We start from the raw sequence: 7,094 nt of genomic DNA on the forward strand, positions 1-7,094 counted from the left end.
TTTAATTAAAATACTGTTACATATATATTATAAACAACATAACATAAAATATGGTCTCCCTGTGTAGCCTAAGCTAGCCTGGAACTCACTATGCTGCCATGGATGACCTCCACTTGCTCATCTTTCTGACTCCATCTCCCCAGTGCTTGGGATATAGGCATGAGCCACCACAGCCATTTTATGAGCTGCTGGGGACAACCCCAGCATCATGCACATCAAGCAAGCTCTCCACCAACTAAGCTACATCCCCAGCCTTTTCAGAGAAAAGGTCTTGTAGCGTCCAGGCTGGCCTCCGATTTGAAACCATCCTCCCACCCCAGGTTCCCAAGGGCTGGGCTAACAAACACCTCCACCAAGCCCAGATTTCTTCTCCTTGCCAGTCTGTTCCTTACCCTTCTGGCAGCCAGACCTCCCTTCCCACCTGGGTAGGCTCCTGTCCTGAGCCTCCTCTCAGTACACACTGTTCCCCTTGCCAGACCTCCCTCCCCACCTGTTGTCCCTGCTGCAACTGCTCCTGCACATTTTGGCCTCTGTGGCCTGACATCTGCTCTTCTCAGGCAGCTTGCCAAGACTGAGCAGAGGGAAGGCAGAGCCCGCTTCCTACCGGCAAGGCTGGAAACAAAGGGATGGTTGAGAAGGCCTTCCCCTGCAGGGCTCACTGTCTGTGCCCTGGTAGAGGCCCAGGGGCTGAGAAGGGAGAGGCAGCAGAGGCAGGAGGATCAGGAGTTCAAGGCCAGTCTCAACTGCATAGAATGTTTGAGCCCACCACGACTTATTACATGAGACCCTGTCTCAAAAAACCAGAGAGAGAGAGAGAGAGAGAGAGAGTGAGAGAGAGAGAGGTGAAAAGGTGGGTCACTAGGTTGGGAAGTATGAGGGACAGAGGGGACAGTGGTGTGTGTGTGTGTGTGTGTGTGTGTGTGTGTGTGTGTGTGTGTGTGTGTAATGGAGGGAGAATGGAAGTGGAGGCTCTGACTGTAGCAAGCCGGAACAGCAGGTGCTAGAGTGGGATGGTGGAACCTCCAGGCTAAAGGCTTAGTTCTTCTCTGCACTTCTATTTTTATCTCACATCATTTTAATGCCCAGTGGGCATCTGGCTGGTACAGACCAAACTATCTGAGGATGTGGAGTCGTCATGGCAACCATGTGTTTATGCTTTCAGGCTGAATGGTAAAACCTGGCATCCATCTCCAAAGAAATGAGCAGACCCACATGGTGAAAGGAGAGGTCTCCGTGTACATGAAGATTGTCATTTTTGTAAAGAATTATTTATTATGTGTATGTATATTGTGTATATGTATACATGTATATTATATATATATGTATATCAGTGTTCTTCCTCAAGTGTGTGCCCCCAGGCTAGAAGAGGACACCAGATCCCATTACAGCCCATTGTGGGCCACCATGTGGTTTCTGGGAATTGAACTCAGGACCTTTGGAAGATCAGCTGTGTTCTTAACCTCTGAGCCATCTCTCCAGCCCATTTTTTCTTTCTTTCTTTCTTTCTTTCTTTCTTTCTTTCTTTCTTTCTTTCTTTCTTTCTTTTCTTTCTCTCTCTCTCTCTCTTTCTTTCAAAAGAGTGTGTCTGAGGAGGTGCATGTAACTGTTCACGGGTGCATGTGGGTGTCCATTGGGTGCACATGCCTGTGGAGGCCAGAGGTTAACATTGGGTATCTTCCCGAATCTCTGCCACCTTATTTTTCAATTAAAAATTATTTATAAGAAAATAATAAAAAATTATTATGAGTATCTATGCCCATCATGTGTACATGGAGGTCAGGGGGCAACACTTATCTGTCTATCTATCATCTATCTATCTATCTATCTATCTATCTATCTATCTATCTATCTATTTTTGGATTTTGAGACAGGGTTTCTCTGTGTTGGCTTGGCTATCCTGGAACTTGATCTGGAGACCAGGCTGGCCTCGAACTCACAGAACTCTGCCTACCTCTGCTCCTCGAGTGCTGGGATTACAGACAGGTGTGTGCCACCGTACCTGGCTCACTTACTCATTTTTAATTTAGTGTGTGTATGCATGTTTGGGTGCCATGGAGTGAGGATGGTGGTCAGGGGATAACTTTAAGGAACTGGTTTTCTCCTCACCCTGAGGATTGAACTCATGTCATTCGGTTTGGGTGCAAACACCTTCACCCATGGATGGTGTTTGAACTCCTGTCCTCATGCATGCACGGCAGGTACTTTTCTGATTAAACCATCTCCCCAGCCCTGCCAAACAAAAAACAAACCAAATAAAAAACCAAAACATGGGGCTGAGCCCTCTCTTTCTGAGGCTGCTTTGGGAAGCTGGCTGACAATTCAGATGCAGCATGCTTACCAAAAGCAGACTACAATTATTCAAAACAAGAAGCATGTTTTGAAGCTGGGCATGGTGGCACACGCCTGTGATCCCAGCACTTGGGAGACAGAGGCAGGAGGATCTCTGTGAGTTTGAGGCCAGCATGGTCTACAAAGCAAGTCCAAGATAGACAGAGCTACATAGAGAAACCCTGTCTTAAAAAAACAAAAACAAAAACAAAAACAAAATCCAAAACATGTTCAACGACAGCCTGGTCTATAGAGCTAGTTCCTATACAGAGAACCCCTGTCTCAAAACAAAACAAAACAAAACAAAACAAGACAAAACAAAACAAAACAAAACAACCCAGACAACCAAACAAGCAAATGAACAAAAAACAAAATAAAACAAAAACCAGACCAGACAACAGTAACAACAAAATCTTCCAATTATTCATTTATTTGTTTTGGGTTCTGCTGGGCATCAAGCATTGAATGCAAGTACTCTACCACTGAACTCCAATTCTAGGTTCACAACCAATATTTATAGAGGACTTCCTTTGTGCCACGAACCATTCTAGTACTAGGGTACTATGGTAAACAAATGTAAAACAAAGGGCTGGGGTGTGGCTCAGTGGTAGAGCACCTGCTTAGAATTGCCCAGTGAGGGGCTGGGGGTGTGGCTCACGAGTATACCACTTCAATATAGCAATAAGAAAATGTGAGGCAGGTAGATAACTTTTATGCTTTATTTTGGCACTAGGGATGGAATACAGTGGTTGTGCATTCTGGGCATACACTGAGCTGCACTATGGCCCATATAAGTAATTTAAAAAAAATATGTTTTATTTTATTTTAGTTTTTGGGGCTTTTTGTTTTGTTTTTGAGATAGGGTTTCTCTGTGTAGCCTTGGCTGTCCTGGAACTCACTCTGTAGACCAGGATGGCCTTGAACTAAGAGATCCACCTGGCTCTGCCTCCCTGAGTGCTGGGATTAAAGGTGTCCTCCACCACTGCCCATCGGTATGTTTTCTTTTAATTATGTGTATACATGAGTATCTATGTTTGAGTATGTGCACATGAGTGCTAGCACCTACGGAAGCTTGAAGAGGGTGTCAGATTCCCTGGAGCTGGAGTCACAGGGGATTGTAGATCATCTGTTGTGGGTGCTGTGAATAAAACTTGGGGCCTCTGCAAGAGCACTGTGACATCTCAAACTTTTGAAACATTTCTCCAGGCCCCATGTAGGTAATTTTATATTTTGAATTCGAGAGTCACATTCAAAGGTAAGAAAGTAATTTTGATAGTACCTATTATAGAATTTAACTTTGGTAAACAGAATAATGGCTGTGAAAAAAAATCAGCTTACATGACAAGAGGAACTGTGAATGTGAGAAGTTAAGATGCTTAGTGGGAGGTTGGCTGGGATCATTTTAGAGGGAGGGGCGTCATTTCATGATAGCACAGTTCGGCTCCCTTGTCCACCAAATGTGAAGAGGTCATTTTCCACACAGGGACCTCCAATCAAGCCAAACTGGGATTCATAGCTTCAGTGAGGAAATGAATTTCAGACTGAAAACAGTGAAGCAGATATGGTGTTTGTGAAGAGGATCCGTTGTGGTGGCACACGACCATAGGGCATGTTGAAGGGGGAAGGAGGGTCATGAGTTTGAAGACATCCTGGGCTGTGCCTTTGCCTTTGGGGATGGAGAGATGGTTAAGGGCTGGAGTGCTCCTGCAGAGGACCTGAGTTTGGTTCCCAGCACTCAGGTAGCTCACACTGTCTGCAATTCTAATTGCAGGGCACCTGACACTCTTGCTGGCTTTCTTCTCTTAAGTTTGCCAGGCCTGGTGTGCCGGCAGCTGTTGGCAGCTGGCTCGGAAGCACTGAGGAAGTGACGATATTAGTCCGGCAGGAGATGATGGCGTTGGAGTAGCTGCCGGGGGCTGGCCTCTGTGTTTCCCTGCTGAATCAATAGGATTTCCTGCGGGATGGGATGTGGAATGCCTGCTGGAGTCAGGAATGCCCTCAGAGACTCCAGGCTGAGGGCCAGGTAGGATGGTGGTTCCTCCGTAGCTCAGGAAAGCAGGCTCTGTCCTGCGCTGACTCTGCAGGTGGCACAGGGAGCGCCTTACCTGTGCTGTGTCAATTCTGGTGGCTATTGCAGCCAATCTGGGGGACTGCGTCATGGGTGGGTGCCCTCTGGCTGACTGTGGTTAACTTTGACGAGGCTCCAGCAGGTGTCAGGCCTAAGGCCAACCTTTTCTCCTGTCTCACATTCCTCTCTGGGCTGGGCCTGATTTTTTCTTCCCAAGGCCAAAGAAAAGTAATCCTTTCCATTTTCATCTTAGATTCACTTTCTTGTGTCTAAAGCACTTCCGGGCCTTTCTGTTAGGCCTGCTCTTTTGTTCTAGGAATGGAGCCCAGGCTTCTACACTGTAGACACTAGTGTATCTAGTGGGTTCTAGACAAACTTTCAACTAAATTCCTGCCTAGGGGTGGGGGGTGGTGGTAGTGTAGCTCAGTGGTTAAGTCCATGGGCTGCTCTTTCAGAGAAATGTTCAATTCCCTGTGCCCACTGCTCTCATCAGAATTGCCAGTTCCAGGGGGGACCCCAACATGCCCTTTTCTGACCTCTGTGGGCACCAAGCACAGACATATATGCAAGCACAACACCCATACATAAAAATAAAATAATTAAGACAATTTAAATTAGTAATAAGGAAGTTCTTCCTCCCCCTACACCTCCCTACCCCCAGACAGGGTTTCTCTGTGTAGCCCTGGCTGTCCTTGAACTTCTTTTATAGACCAGGCTGGCTTTGAACTCAGAAATTCCCCCTGTCTCTGCCTCCCAAGTGCTGGGATTAAAGGCATGTGCCATCACTGCCTAGCTAAAATAAATTTTTAAAATGATTTATTTATTTTTATTCCATGTGTACTGGTATTGGTGTTTTGACTGCATGTGTCTGTGTGAAGGCTAGAACTGGAGTTACAAATAGTTGTGAGCTGCCATGTGGGTGCTGGGAATTGAACCCACATTCTCTGGAAGAATAGTCAGTGCTCTTAACTGCTGAGCCATCTCTCCAGCCTCTAAAATAAAGCCTTAAAATTTTATTTACATAAATTTGCACATATATGTATATATACATATATACACACATACATATCTATAGCTATATATCTTGCATACAGGTTAGATCTCTGAGAAGTTAAAAGCATGGTGGAAGGAGAGTACTCCTGAAATGGTCCTGTGACCTCCACATGGATGCTGTGAAACATATCCACACTCAAACACATGCATATGCAGAGTGTATATTCACACACAATAATAACAAAAATTAAAATTAAAAGAGGCTGGAGCTGAGTGTAGTGCCCCTCACCTTCAATCCCAGCACTTGGGAGGCAGAGGCAGGAGGCCTCTGTGAGTTCAGGGCCAGCCTGGTCTACAGAGAGATTTGCAGGACAGCCAGGACTACACAGAGAAACCCTGTCTCAACAACAAAAAACCCAAATAAACAAATGAACAGAGAAAGAGACATAAACAGAGAGGAGAGAGGAGAGAGAGACCATAGTGACAGCTCAGGGTTAAGAGCACTGGACGCAGCCAGGCATCATGGCACATGCCTTTAATCCCAACACTCAGGAAGTTGAGGCAGGCTGATCTCTGCAAGTTTGAGGCCAGCCTGGTCTACAGAGTGAGTTCCAGGACAGCCAGGGCTACACAGAGAAACGCTGTCTCCAAAATGAAAAAGACAAAACCCACCCAAGAACAATAAAAAGATTTTGTCTTGACTGCGTGTGTTCAGGTGCTAGCCTCCTGCAATGCCATGCAAACGCCACGTGCTCTTGGTTACTAGGGCTGGATCGTAATTTCTGGTTGGGCAATCTGTCTCCTATTTGGCCATAAGATGCCGGTGCCTTTCTTTGAAGCTTACATTTCCCATGGGTCTCTGTTTCCTGAGATCTCTGTAACAGTTCCCAGAAACATGTGGCTTTGACAATAAGAACTTGTGAGGCCTCCCCCCCCCCCCCAGCCCCCCCGTGAATCCCGTGAGACAGATGTGGTGGGTCAGGCTCCTAATCCCAGGATTTGGAAAGCTGAGGCGCAAGAATGTTGAATTTGGCGTGTGCTGCCACTGCTCGGCTAAAATCTATTTGTTGTTGTTTTTGGAGACAGGGTTTCTCTGTGTAGCCCTGGCTGTCTTGGACTTACTTTGTAGACCAGGCTGGCCTCTAACTCATAGAAACCTGCCTGCCTCTGCCTCCTAGAGTGCTGAGGTTACAGGAGTGTGCCACCATTCCCAGCTCCAAAATCTTTTCTTAAATGATTTACTTGTTTTTATTTTATGTGCATTAATGTTTTGCTTGCATGTGTCTGTGTCTGTGGGAGGGCGTCCCCACTGTGGCTGGAGTTCCGGACGGTTGTGAGCTGCCATGTGGGTGCTGGGACTTGAACCACAGCGAGGGCTGCACCTGGTGGTGCCTAACGTCTCTGCACTTGAGAGGCTGAGGCATAAAGATCACAGATTCAAGGCCAACCAGCTGACGGCTGGTCTGGATATTTAGTGAGACTTGTCTCTAAAAATAAAGGAAACAAAAATGAAAGGGCTGGGTATATAGCTTACTTTAGGATGTCTGCCTGAAATCTCCCAGCGAGGAGCTGGGGCACTCTGGGAAGCTCACTCAGAAGGTATTATCAGTGGTAGAGCCTTTACTTAGTCTACACAGGGCTGTGTAAAATCTCTATTAACACACACACACACACACACACACACACACACACACACACACACACA

This window comes from Psammomys obesus, unplaced genomic scaffold (genome assembly GCF_907164565.1).
Source record: "Psammomys obesus unplaced genomic scaffold, mPsaObe1.curated_primary_1811, whole genome shotgun sequence".
Lineage (NCBI taxonomy): Eukaryota > Metazoa > Chordata > Mammalia > Rodentia > Muridae > Psammomys > Psammomys obesus.